We start from the raw sequence: 14,600 nt of genomic DNA, 5'->3' as shown, positions 1-14,600 counted from the left end.
AACCAGTAACTCACCCTTTCCAACCACATCAACAAATTGTCATGTGCCCATCTCAACATTGGCAGTGACACTTCTATTTATATTCACCAATAAATATTTTCTTCTTGTCATATGGTTACTACAGCCACTGTCAACATACCAAATATCTTCACCTTGCTTCACAACAGCTGCCATACAAACGTAGAACATGGTTGGATTGTTCTCCACTTGACCGACATAGTTTGCATGTTGAGTAGCTTTCTTGGACCTACAATCATTGGCAAAATGCCCTGGCTTATCACAGTTATGACATCTTGGTTTCCCTTTGAGCCAACACTCTCCAAAATGTAATTTGTCATAATGTTTGCAAGGGTTCTTGGCTCCATCAGAAGATCCAACAAATTTCCCTTGCTGGTGCACAGGTCTGTTATCCCACTTCTTACCCTTTGTCTTCCAATTCTTTGTGGGTTTGAAGTTTTGATTAGCATTATAATTGTTTTTCTTGTGGGCTATACTTAAACTAGCAAAAGCTTTCTCAGTACTATTTTCAGAATGCCTCTCAATTCTCTGTTCATACCCTTTTAAAGTCGCAACTACATCTTGCACATCAACTGTCTCCAAATCCCTAGTATTTTCAATCACAGCTACAATACTATCATAAGATTTAAGGAAGCTAATTAATAACTTCTGCACTCTCATACAAGGAATTGGGTTCCAAGTTGGTTAATTCCGCAAAGTCAAGAAACATCATTTTAGAGTTTAGGGTTATCCCGTCAAGTTACATTGATGGGTTTGCCAACCTAATCCAACAACTCCGCATACAAAATTTAGTGTATGGGGAGAATGATGAGGCGTTTGTAGTGAATTGCCACATGATGCTTCACTACATTTTTGAAGAGGCATTGACACTTCCGGCAATCAATCGGAATCCTAGCAGTAGTGGTTCTACTAGCTCTTAGGCTTTTGATGCAACTTCATCCTCTTCGAGTTCGTTGCTAAGGACAGTGTTTCTGAAAGAGCTTCGGGGTTTGGACCCGACGATTGTGGTTTTGGTGGACAAGGATGTAGATCTTGCTAATTAGGGCTTATCTGTGGGGCTTAATTTTCTGATATTATTCTTCTCACCAAGAAGGGAAATATATATTGTACAAGATTGATTTATAAGGAAAGAAACACCAAATAATATCTATCCTAATTACATCCTAATTACAAAGGTCAACTCTCCAACACTCCCCCTCAAGTTGGTGCATAAATGTCGTTCATGCCTAATTTGATGAGAGAGTTGTAAAATGCTTGACTTGCAACAACTTTAGTTAAGATGTCCGCTAATTGATCCTCTGGCTTTACGAACGATAATTGAATAATATTCCCATCCAACATCTCCTTAATGAAGTGTCTGTCAACTTCTACATATTTCGTGCGATCATGCTGGATTGGATTGTGTGAGATATCAATGGCTGCTTTATTATCACAAAACAAATTCGAAGCCGACATTGAAGGACACCCAAGTTCTGCGAGTAACCTCCGAAGCCATAATAATTCACATACTCCTTTTGCCATACCCTTGTATTCCGCCTCTACACTTGATAAAGCAACCACTTTCTATTTTTTACTCCGCCAAGTCACTAAAATTCCCCCCACAAATGTAAAGTATCCAAATGTGGACCGTCGATTAGTAATATTCCCTGCCCAATCTACATTGATGTAACCTTCTATTCGGTAATGATCATTCTTGGAAAACATGATGCCTCTACTCGGTGAGGACTTCAAGTATCGTAGGATGCGTTCAACCGCATCCATATATGCGTCACTCGGAGAATGCATAAATTGACTAACAACACTTACTGCGTATGCAATATCAGGCCTGGTGTGAGATAAATAAATTAACCTCCCAACTAACCTTTGATAACGATCTCTGTTGGTGGGAGCTTGATCAGGGTGCATGGCAATATGGTCATTTTGGACTATGGGGGTGTTAGCTGATTTACAATCAAGCTTTCCGGTTTCAGGTAATAAGTCTAGAACATATTTTCTTTGAGACAGAAAAATACCCTATTTAGATCGAGCTACTTCTATCCCCAAGAAATATTTCAAACCACCAAGATCTTTCATCTTGAATTTGGTTGCTAGGTAATCTTTGAGCCTTGAGATTTCTTCTTTGTCATCACCCGTAACAATCATATCATCCACATAAATAATAAGTGTCGTCAATTTACCCATTCGACGTTTCAAGAAAAGTATATGATCGGAATTGCTCTGCCTGAACCCATTCTTCCTCATAGCCGTCCAAAACCTACCAAACCATGCCCGAGGTGATTGTTTCAATCCATACAATGCCTTATTCAACTTACACACCATTCTGGGTTGTGAAACCGATGCATAACCAAGTGGAATATCCATATACACTTCTTGTTTAAGATTACCACGTAAGAAAGCATTTTTCACATCAAATTGTTGTAATGGTCAATCCAAGTTAGCCACCAACGAAAGTAACACTCTTACCGTATTAATCTTTGCTACCGGAGCAAATGTTCTGTATAATCAATACCATTCGTTTGAGTATATCCCTTCGCCACCAATCATGCTTTGTATCGTTCAATCGACCCATCAACTTTGTACTCGATGGTATACACCCATCGACATCCCACTCTTTTTTTTCCTCGGGGTAGCAGAACTAAATCCCATGTTTAATTTTTCTGAAGTGCATCCATTTCTTCCTCCATTGCCTTGGTCTATCGATCATTAGATAGGGCCTCTTTCAATGAACTTGGTGTGCTATGATTGGATATTTGTTGTACAAAAGCTTTGCTGGGTTCTGATAATTTATGTGATAACACATAGTTGGTAATGGGATATTTAAAGCCTTTCGTTGTTTTCGGTGAATATCGATTGGGTGGCTTTTCCTGGTTGTGCCTGAAAGGTAATTGATAATTTGGAACATCGGATACACCAACAGGGATAGTAGATCTTACCTCAGGAGTATGATTATCTGGTGGTACTATATTGTGAGACGAGGGGGGAGTAGTATTAGTAGAAGTTTCAAGATCGGCAAGTGGCAGCATTGGTGCCATGGGTAAGGACGGTAGGGCCGTGCCTGCTGCTGGTTCTGTGGGCGGCGATGTTGCTTTTGTTGGCTGGGCTACCACTGTAGCCATCGCAGACTTGGCTAATAGTGGCAGCGGAAGATCAGTGCTAGCAGCCATGATCCAAACCTGCTCGTCATGCAGTGTTTCCCCTGAAGTGAAGGGTTGAAAGAAGCCGAAGAGTAATACATCTCAGACTCAAAAAAAGTAACATCCATGGTAGTATACATCTGACATGAAGGAGGGTGGTAGCAACGATACCCTTTCTGATGTAGTCCATACCCCATAAAAATGCAACGGATAACATATGGGTCAAGTTTTGTCCGTTGATTTTTATGTAGATGAACAAAGGCAACACATCCAAAAACTCGTGGTGGGAGCACTAAAATGGACGGAAGAGGCACGAATGTAGCAAGAACTTGCAAAGGTGTAAGAAAGTTCAATACTTTAGATGGCATGCGGTTGATAAGGTAAATGGCAGGCTGAAGAGTAACATCCCAAGAGGAACAGGGAATATTCGCCCCAATCAATAGGGATCGAGCCTTTTCTAATAGATTGCGATTATTACGCTCAGCCACCCCATTTTGTTGAGGAGTTTGAGGACAAGTAGTCTCGTGGAGGATTCCATGATTAGTTAAATAATGTGTAAAATCATTATTAACATATTCATCACCATTATCAGAACGCAAAATCTAGATTGAAGTAGAATACTGTGTTTGAACCATGGTGTGGAATGTCTTAAACGCCAGAAACACATCACTTTTATGCTTAAAAAGGTATAACCATGTCATCTGTGTGCAATCATTTATGAAAGTTACAAACCACCTAATACCAGATGAAGTAGTAATCAGAGATGGTCCCCAAACATCCAAATGAACAAGACCAAAAGGAATAACAATTTTATTAGAATTCAACGGATAAGAAACATAGTGACTCTTAGCAAGTACGTAAGTGTCACATTTAAAGTCTGAAATTGAACAACCAACAAATAAATTCGGAAATATATGCTGCAAATAACTGAAAAATGGATGACCTAAACGGTGATGCCATAACTATATATGACACCGCTTGTGATCAACGGCTCTTGGGGCGAGATTGACCCGTCCTGTACTGACATTGTCCATAAAACAAAGATCCCCCCCTCTTAGTACCACAACCAATTATCTCCTTCGTGAGAATATCCTGAATATGACAAAACTTCGGATACAATAGTACATAATAGTTCAATTGATCAGTAGCTTGGCCAAGAGACATCAATTTATGCTTGAGTGAAGGTACAAGTAGTGTATGCGGCAAAGAGAGTGTAGGCATGAGGCGTACAATGCCAGCGTCAGTTACCGGTGAGGTGACACCATTAGCATTAGTAATATTTTGTCGAAGTGGAACAGTATCAAAAGCTAAATCAATGAGGTCATAGGTCATATGGTCTATGGCATCGGAGTCAATGATCTAACGGGACTGAGTATCACCATTATTCATATTAAAAGCATAACCACAGTTACCTGAGGACTCCAGAGGCATGTTGGAAGAACTCGAAACAGGAAGAGGATTCATGGTAGGGTCGGTTAGGGTAGTAGTGTTTAGGGTTGTAGTGTTTAGTATAAGGGTATGATCGGTTAGAATGAGGTTGTTTTCACTGTGGAGTGGTGGTAGGTTCTCCATGGGAGGGTTGAGTTTGCTTGAGGGAACGAGCAAAGCAAAAATCCTAGGATCTCTGCTCTGATACCATGCTAATTAGGCTTATCTTTGGGGCTTAATTTTTTGATATTATTCTTCTCACCAAGGAGGGAAATATATATTGTACAAGATTGATTTACAAGGAAAGAAACACCAAATAATATCTATCCTAATTACATCCTGATTACAAGGACCCAAATAGGTAACTAAGCTAATTACAAATGTTAACTCTCCAATAAATTTGACATCAAATAATATAGTGTGTAGGTTGAGGTCGGCCTTCAATTACCTGTGGATACCTTATGACACCGTGGACACATTTTTGCCACGGGGAAGCAAGCAGAGGCAATGGTATGAGGCGGATGTGTGTTGGAAGTATTAAGGGTAAAAATGAAACTGTATCCTCTAGATGTGTAACTTGAGGATAGTATAATAGTTAGTTTTGATTGATGTTATGATTAGTTAGCTTACTCACTAAGTTTTGTGCCTTGTATAAATACTCAAGTGTGTAATATTATTCTGATGATGAAATACAAGATGTATTTTCTAATATGGTATCACCCGCCTTCTATGTCTCACGACCTTTGATCCACTTTCCCGCTTCTTCTCTGATTTGATCGTCTTCTCTTCAATCTTCAACACCGACTGCAAACCCTAATTCTTCAAGCTTTAGCTATGGTGACTTCCGATTTAACGCCGTTATCCAACTCTGATTCACAAATTCATCCATCTCCTGATGCGATTCCAAACCCTAACTCCTCAAATTCCCAAAATGCTTCGACAGTTACCTCTATCACCATCCAAAACATTGGCTCCATGGTACCGATCAAGCTCACTACCACCAATTATCTCACCTAGAGTGCACTCTTTGCTCCAATCTTCCGCAGGTACAATCTTACTATTATGATTGATAGATCTGTGCCAGCACCGCCTCAATTTCTTCGTGATTCCTCTGGTAATCATACTACGATCTTGAATCCAGACTATGTAGCGTGGTTTGAGAATGATCAAAATATTCTTATTTGGATCAATTATACATTTTCTAAATCCCTAATTCAGTACACTGTTGGCGTTATATTTGCTTGTGAACTTTGGGCAAAATTGGAATCGCGTCTTGTAGAAGCTTCTCAGTCTCATATTCATGAACTTCGTTCATGGCTTCGCAATCTAACTAAAGGTGAATTATCTGTTGCTCAATATGACTTAAAAACAAAAAATTAAACTTTAAAACACTTACCTAGACCTATATGACTCAAAACAACTTTAAAAGACTCAAAACAGCCCAAAACACTCAAATAGACTCAAACTAGACTCTAAAGGGTGATTTGGACGAAATTTAACTAACTTAGACTCAAAACCCTAATTTGGACATATTCAAACACTTTTCTAACTAATCTAACACACTTAATAGAATGGGGAATTGATTTGGACGAAATTAATTAAAATGGACAGATTGTAAACTAAACAGATTAGGCACTAAACTAGGTGAATTGAATGGGAAAAAGGCTAGTTAGGGGGTTCTTCTCCACACATGCACACATGTAACATAAATTGATTTCCAGATTTTATTCCTTTTAAACCATGAATGACAATGCCCCAAATTAATTGTGAAAAGCACAAATTAACTTTCAGATTTTCCTAGTTTCATTGAATTGGATGGAATACGCATTGACAATCAAATTATTCTTATCAAATTCCCTACATGAACTGCATAATAGAGATAAACTCAAAGATCATTAAGCTTTTTGAAAACCCTAAGCATTGACTAGGCATTCGTAACTATGAATTGCAAGATACTCTTGCCTAGAATTTACTTAATACAATCATGACTAGTGATTTCCACTACTTGTGAATATAAGGTCATAACGATTAGGTGAAATTTCCTTATATCCAAGCATCAAATTCATGTATGAAAACTAAGTATGCATCCTTAATCAACACACAAGAACAAGTTCTCAATAAATCAATTTAGTAAATCACATCCACAATTCAAGAAACAAAATCTGGAGGAAATCAATTCATAGAAAACATATGCCCATGGTTTCGAATTCACCCCTAACTAAGAAAAACTTAGTTACACATGTTCATAACAATTGAAAAGAAAATTAAAATAAACATGGAAACGAAACAAGGGAAGAAAGAACTCTGAAAGTCTCCAATCGATGTAGATTTCTTGCGGCACAAGATGGTCTTTCTCCTATGGAAGCCACGACACTCCTTCTCCTCCCTAGGACTTGTGGCACAAAGTGTGTTTTCTGAATGAATGGTGGCTGATGTGAATGGATGAATGAATTGAAGAATGGATGGATGCCTAGGGTGTCTCCAAGGGTGCGGCAACTTTAAGTTTTATATATATATATATATATATATATATATATATATATATATATATATAGCATGGCAAAACCCTAGCAATCAAATTTAGGGTTAAACCTAGCCAATATAAGTGTTTAGGGCCCCTAGGTTGCGGCAAGGGTTGGGGAATTAAATCCTAGCCCAATCAATCTTAGATATGGACTTATACAATCCAAATCCAAGAGAAAAAGGGCCAAATAAAATCAGAATCCAATCAGAAATAGGTTTAAGAATTTTCGTCCAAAATTGGGCCTTCTAGAAACTAAATGTTTTATGGCTGATTTTGGGTGTTCTAAAAGGCCTAAAAAGGGGGGAAGGTGTGGCACCCTTTTAGGGTCAGATAGGGCTTCTAGAAATTAGGTTTTTATGTCCACTTGCAGCTAGGATTAAGGTGGAACAAGATTAGGTTAGGATAAGATAGGATAAGGTTTGGATAATATAAGGTTGGATAAGGTTTTGGATAATGTTTCCTCTTTTCTTGCACTTTCCTTATCTTCCTTGTCATGAATTTTCCTTTTCTGATTTGTAGCATGTTTCTAACCTCTTTTGACTCCAAATTCGTCCATCCATGTTGCTTCATATACAAGCTATCCAAAATAAGCCCAAAACTGCTCTAAAAGGCTCAAAATTGCCTTTTCTTGTCAAGTTTGTCATTAGGACCTACAAACAAACGAAAATAGCTCAAAACACTATAATAAGTAGTAATTAGCTCATTAAATGTAAGGAAATAACATAACTAAGTAGCATAAATATGCTCCTATCACATGGTCTGCTTCTTATCAAGGAGATTCAACTTGCAAATCGCAAGAAAACCACTACTGCCATACCTTTTCAGGCATATCATTCTTCTATTGGTATTCTTTCTACCCCGCATCTCTCACTATCTCAAGCCTTCTCTACTCAGCCTACATTTAGTCATAACAATCAGGGTCGTGGCTCCTCCAATTCTCGAAGTTACAATCGTGGTAATCGTGGCAACTTTCGTTACAATAATTCAAGGCCAAATTACAACCATGGAGGTCATAACAATTCCAACAGTTCTGGAAATTACAACAACTCTGGCAAGAAGATCATCTGTCAAATCTGTCAACAATTTAATCATGAAGCATATGAATATCCTCAGAGGATGAATTCAAGTTACAATGGTAAATCCTCGCAGTTAGCTATGGTTGCTAATACAGCATCCTCTACACCAACATGGCTTGTTGACTCTGGTGCCAGTTCCCATATGACCAACTCATATATGCTCATCTTCAAAGTCCAAAAGCTTACACTGGTCTAGGCCAAGTCTTTATTGGTGATGGTAAAGGTTTGCCCATTCTTCATTCTGGCTTTTCGCTTTTACCTACATTCACTTGTACTTTTAAACCGAACAATGCGTTACATGTCCCTGATTTGAAACAAAATCTTCTATCTGCAAATCAATTTTTGCTTGAGAATTGGTGTTCTATGCATCTTTATCCTTTTCACTTCGCTGTGAAGTATTTTTCCTCCAGAATGATGCTTTTTAAAGGACCTAATCAAGATAGTTTATATCCTTTTCATGTTTCTCGATCTACTTCACCTGCTGGTATTAAAGCTTTTGTAGCAGCTGCTAAGGCTTCAAGCACCATTTGGCACCAAATATTGGGTTATCCATCTACTAAAGTTCTTAATAAGTTGTCTACACAGTCTTGTATTTCTATTTTACATAGTACAAATAAGCCTTTTTGCTCCAATTGTGCATTAGGAAAATGTTCAATGCTTCCTTTTGTTTTAGCTTCTTGTAATACTAGAAAGCCTCTTGAACTCATTTACACAGATGTATAGGGGCCAGCATCTGTTACTTCTAGTCATGGATATCGATATTATGTCATTTTTGTCGATGATTACACAAAATATAGCTGGTTTTTTCCTTTGAAGTATAAATCTAATGTCTTTCAAATCTTTGTGCAATTTAACTCTCTTGTTGAGAACTTTCTAGGTACTAAAATCATTACTTTGCAGTCTGACTCTAGTGGAGAATTTTTAAGTTCTTCTTTCTCCAAATTTTTGGTTAATCGTGGTATTTAACATAAATTAAGTTGTCCTTACACTCCAGAGCAGAATGCCTATGCTGAGAGAAAGCACAGACACGTAGTTGAAACTGCTAGGACTCTGTTACTGCATCCAAGTTCCTTATGTTTATTGGGTTGAGGCCTTTGCTACTGCAATCTATTTGATAAACAGGTTTCCTACTGGTACCAATTCTTCACCTTGGGAATTTTTATTCAAGAAATCTCCAGATTATAGTACTCTCAGAGTGTTTGGTTGCACTTGTTTTCCATGGCTGCAACCTTATACTTCCTCCAAACTAGAACCAAAAAGCAAGTTATGTGTGTTCTTGGGGTACAGTTTGTATCACAGGGGTTATAAGTGTCTTGATCCAGTCACAAAGAGGATGTATATTTCAAGGCATGTATTGTTTGATGAATCCTCCAGTTTTTCATTTAATCAGTCACTTTTCCTATATTCAAATACCTCTTCCCCACCACCTCAACCACTCATACAATCTTCACTACTTATACCATCTGAACTCATATTTACCTCTATTACTTCCTCACCCTCTCAACCTTCAATTTCCACTTCAATTAAATATTTTTGAAGCTTCTCAACCTTCATTGCCATCTACATCTGTTTCTATCTTTGCATCCTCTAACCTCCCACCTAGTGATTCTGACTCATCTCTTCCTATTCCCTTAGCTTCTAATATTCATCCAATGCAAACATGATCAAAATTAGGGATTTTTAAACCAAAAGCATATGCTGCCACTAAACATCCCTTTCACTCTCATCTTTCTCAAGATTTTACACCTACTACCTATTTGCAAGCTTCAAAGTATCCTCATTGGAGCCAAGCAATGCAAAAAGAGTACAATGCCTTGTGTAGCATAGGCACATGGTTTTTGGTTCCTTCATCTCCATCTCAGAACTTGGTAGGTTGCAAATGGGTTTTCAAAATCAAGAGGAAACCAGATGGATATGTTGAAAGGTATAAAACTAGGTTGGTAGCAAAAGGTTTTCACCAACAAGAGGGACTGGATTATTCTGAAATGTTTAGTCCAGTAGCTAAGCCTATTACTATCAGATTGCTTCTTACTGCTACCTCTTAGTTCAACTGGTTTTTGAATCAACTGGATGTGAGCAATGCCTTTTTACATGGCACACTTTGAGAGTCAATGTTCATTCAGCAACCTCCTGGTTTTGAGGTCTCCAGTCATCCACATTATGTTTGCAAGCTTCATAAATCCTTATATGGATTAAAACAAGCCCCACGGGCTTGGTATGATAAGTTATAAGGTGCTCTTCACTCTCTTGGGTTCATTGGATCTCAGAATGATCACTCTCTTTATGTCAAACGATCTCTACATCTTGTGTTTGTATTGGTGTATGTGGATGATATCCTGGCTACTGGACCATCATCTAGTGAATGTCACAAAGTTATCTCTCAACGAAGCAGCGTGTTTCCCATTAAAGATCTTGGACCACTTCATTAGTTTCTTGGGATTGAAGTAAATAGGTACTCCTCTGGCATTTTCATTAATTAGACCAAGTACATCTTGGATCTCTTACAAAAAGCTAACATGGATGGAGCAAAACCCTGCAATACACCTTTGAGTACTTCTAAACTTGATTTACTTGAAGATGCCACTGAATACAGGTCATTGGTTGGTGTTTTTTAGTATCTTACATGGACCATACCTGATATCAGCTTTGCAGTTAATCTCGTTTGCCAATTCATGCATGCTCCTCGACTTTCTCATCTTCAAGCTGTCAAAAGACTTCTTCGATATTTAAAATGATCTATTGAACCTGGTATGTGGTTTTCTAAATCTTCATCTCCTCTCTATCTTCAAGCCTTTTCAGATGTTGATTGGGTAGGTTGTTCCATTGATAGAAGATCTACTGGAAGATTTTATATTTTTTTTGGGCAGTTATATCATTAGTTGGAGTGCTAAAAAGCAACCAACTGTGGCTCGTTCTACAGAAGCAGAGTATCGTTCTCTTGCCAATATAGCTACTAAGATCACCTGGATATGCAAACTTCTTGTTGATATTGGATTCAAACTGCCTTATTCTCCTCAACTTTGGTGTGACAATGTTTCAACCATTTCACTTGCCAAAAATCCAATTTTTCATGCTGACCAAGCATGTTGAAATTGATTATCATTACATTTAGGAGAAAGCTTTGGCTAAACATGTCACTGTTTAATTTGTTTGCACTCAAGATCAAATTGCTGATATTTGTCCTAAGGCATTGTTAAAACCAAGATTCTTGTTTCTTCATTCTAAACTAGCACTTCAGGTCCCTCAGTTTAGTTTGAGGGGGATATTAAGGGTAAAAATGTAATTGTATTCTCTAGAGGTGTAACTTGAGGATAGTATAGTAGTTAGTTTTGACAGCTGTTATGATTAGTTAGCTTACTCACTAAATTTTGTGCCTTGTATAAATACTCAAGTGTGTAATATTATTCTGATGATGAAATACAAGATATATTTCCTAATAGGAAGATTGAGAATGTGCTAGCGTACGAGGGCTTTCAGAGGGTGGAGAGGCTGGAGCCAAAATGCAGGTGGGTGCAGCGAATGCGAAATGCCAACTTTCGGAGCGTTTTATTTAGGGAAGATGCGGTTTCAGAAGTGAAGGCCATGCTTGATGAACATGCAACTGGTTGGGGATTGAAGAGAGAAGAAGATGTTGTGCTTACATGGAAAGGACACAAAGTTGTGTTTGCCACAGCTTGGATGCCTGCTTAAATTCACAAGTTGAAATTTCTCAAGAAAATGATCTAACAATAAGTTAATTAACATAGGAATTTTTTTTTTTTTTTTTTTTTTTTTTTTTTTGTGCTTCTTTCTTAATTTGTTATTTGATAGTAGCTAGCTGATAAATTAGTTAATGATCATGTTTTACTAATTTTTACTAGTAGGTGAGAGCTTAAATTTTAATTAATGTGAGGTTTGTGTCATATTTGGAATAATTTTGAACCATGCATTTGTGCATATTCTTCTGTGGTCTGCAGTAACCTAACATATTAATCTGCCCATTCTTTTTTGCAAAGTCTTTATTTAAAGGGAGAGATTTTTTTAGTGTGACCGGTACACGGGGTGATATATTATGTGTCATTGTACAAATTGTGGGATATGTGTGCTAACATTAGGCCTGGCAAACGGGTCGTGTCTATCGTGTTCGTGTCGTTTTCGTGTAACACCTGTTATCTTAACGGGTCGTGTCGTGTCACACCCGTTATCTTAACGGGTCCTTAACAGGTCGTGTCACTTTACCCAACGGGTAAAGTGACCCGACCCGTTATGACCCATTAAGGAAAAAAAAAAAAAAATTTAAAATTTGCACATACCACACATTGCCACATAAATATTACTTCAAAACATTAAAACATTTCTCGTTCAAGTACCATATCTACACTCGAAAATAAAAGCCTAATAAAAAAAATAATACATACACTACTAATCTATTACAAATATTAAATGTGCAAGGATAAAGAGTTTTTGTTTTTAAGATTGTAAGTCTTTCTCAAAAGTTTACACCTCCATTTACAAAATCTTCAATTTACATCGATCATCATGAAATTGTATTGGAACTTTGGCTTGATCTATTGCCTTCAAGAGTTATGTTGAAGATGTTTTCAGTAAGATTTTCCACGTCAGAACTCTCTTCCGCATAAACTAAGTATAGAAAAAGCAAACATTAAAAATCATTCAATTATGAAAAGTTAAACAAAATAATTTTATGAGCTGAGTTAATGAGAGAGAAGAGAAGAGTAATAGCCTACACAATGGACGGCTGAGATTAAATGTCAGCTGATCCAATGGTTATCTGTCACATCCCGGCCCGGGGCAGATCACTTCCCGGGCCCGCTCCACCACCGTAGCACGATATTGTCCGCTTTGGGCTTACCATTCCCTCACAGTTTTGTTTTTGGGAACTCACGAGCAACTTCCCAGTGGGTCACCCATCATGAGAGTGCTCTAGCCCCCTTCTCGCTTAACTTCGGAGTTCCTACAAAATCCGAAGCCAGTGAGCTCCCAAAAGGCCTCGTGCTAGGTAGAGATGAGAATATACATTTAAGGATCACTCCCCTGGGCGATGTGGGATGTCACAATCCACCCCCCTTAGGGGCCCGACGTCCTCGTCGGCACACCACGACCAGGGTTAGGCTCTGATACCAAATTGTCACATCCCGTGACCGTGGCGGATCACTTCCCTGGCCCGCTCCACCACCGTAGCACGATATTGTCCGCTTTGGGCTTACCATTCCCTCACGGTTTTGTTTTTGGGAACTCACGAGCAACTTCCCAGTGGGTCACCCATCATGAGAGTGCTCTAGCCCCCTTCTCGCTTAACTTCGGAGTTCCTACAAAATCCGAAGCCAGTGAGCTCCCAAAAGGCCTCGTGCTAGGTAGAGATGAGAATATACATTTAAGGATCACTCCCCTGGGCGATGTGGGATGTCACAATCCACCCCCCTTAGGGGCCCGACGTCCTCGTCGGCACACCACGACCAGAGTTAGGCTCTGATACCAAATTGTCACATCCCGTGACCATGGCGGATCACTTCCCGGGCCCGCTCCACCACCGTAGCACGATATTGTCCGCTTTGGGCTTACCATTCCCTCACGGTTTTGTTTTTGGGAACTCACGAGCAACTTCCCAGTGGGTCACCCATCATGGGAGTGCTCTAGCCCCCTTCTCGCTTAACTTCGGAGTTCCTACAAAATCCGAAGCCAGTGAGCTCCCAAAAGGCCTCGTGCTAGGTAGAGATGGGAATATACATTTAAGGATCACTCCCCTGGGCGATGTGAGATGTCACATTATCAATTTTTTAAATTTAATAATATATATATATATATATATATATATAATTATGAAATGGACGGCTGAGATTTAATCTCAGCCAATCCAATGGTCATCAATTTTTAAATTTAATTTAATATATATAATTATTATAGTTATATAATTATTAAATTAATGTATATAATTATTAATATTATAGTTGATTCATACTTTTATTAAGTATATAAATTATAACATAAGATTTTGTGATATCCACATCCACTAGTGTAAATATTTTAAATTGAAGATCAAATTCATTCTTTGTATTCATATAGGATCGTTGAAATTAGTTTTGGAGAATTCGTAAAACGATAGATTGACTAACACTTAGAGTTTATTTATACTTTCATTAAGTATAACATAAGATTTTGTGGTATCCACTTGTGAAAATATTTTAAATTGAAGATCGAATTCATTCATTGTATTCATATAGGGTCAAGGAGTGTAGTTATAAAAAATCATCAAAATCGGAGTTAAAATAACCGTTAAATCGTGATTTTTCGTTTATAACCGTTGAAAAACTTTGTCCCGTTACTTGATCTCTGAATGTTTTTTTTTTTGTGATTTTTTGCTGATGTGATCTCCAAGCATATACAAACAATTTTGACGGTTTGGATCATTGAAATTAGTTT

At 38.1% G+C, this 14,600-nt stretch overlaps 1 pseudogene; it reads left to right on the top strand.

Moving 5' to 3' along the window:
* Positions 1 to 677: 677 nt before the first annotated feature.
* On the top strand, positions 678 to 11,870 carry LOC137729136 (scarecrow-like protein 32; annotated as a pseudogene).
* The last annotated feature ends 2,730 nt before the right edge of the window (positions 11,871 to 14,600 follow it).

This window comes from Pyrus communis, chromosome 1 (genome assembly GCF_963583255.1).
Source record: "Pyrus communis chromosome 1, drPyrComm1.1, whole genome shotgun sequence".
Classification (NCBI taxonomy): Eukaryota; Viridiplantae; Streptophyta; class Magnoliopsida; order Rosales; family Rosaceae; genus Pyrus; species Pyrus communis.
This window is presented reverse-complemented; position numbering and strand designations above follow the sequence as displayed.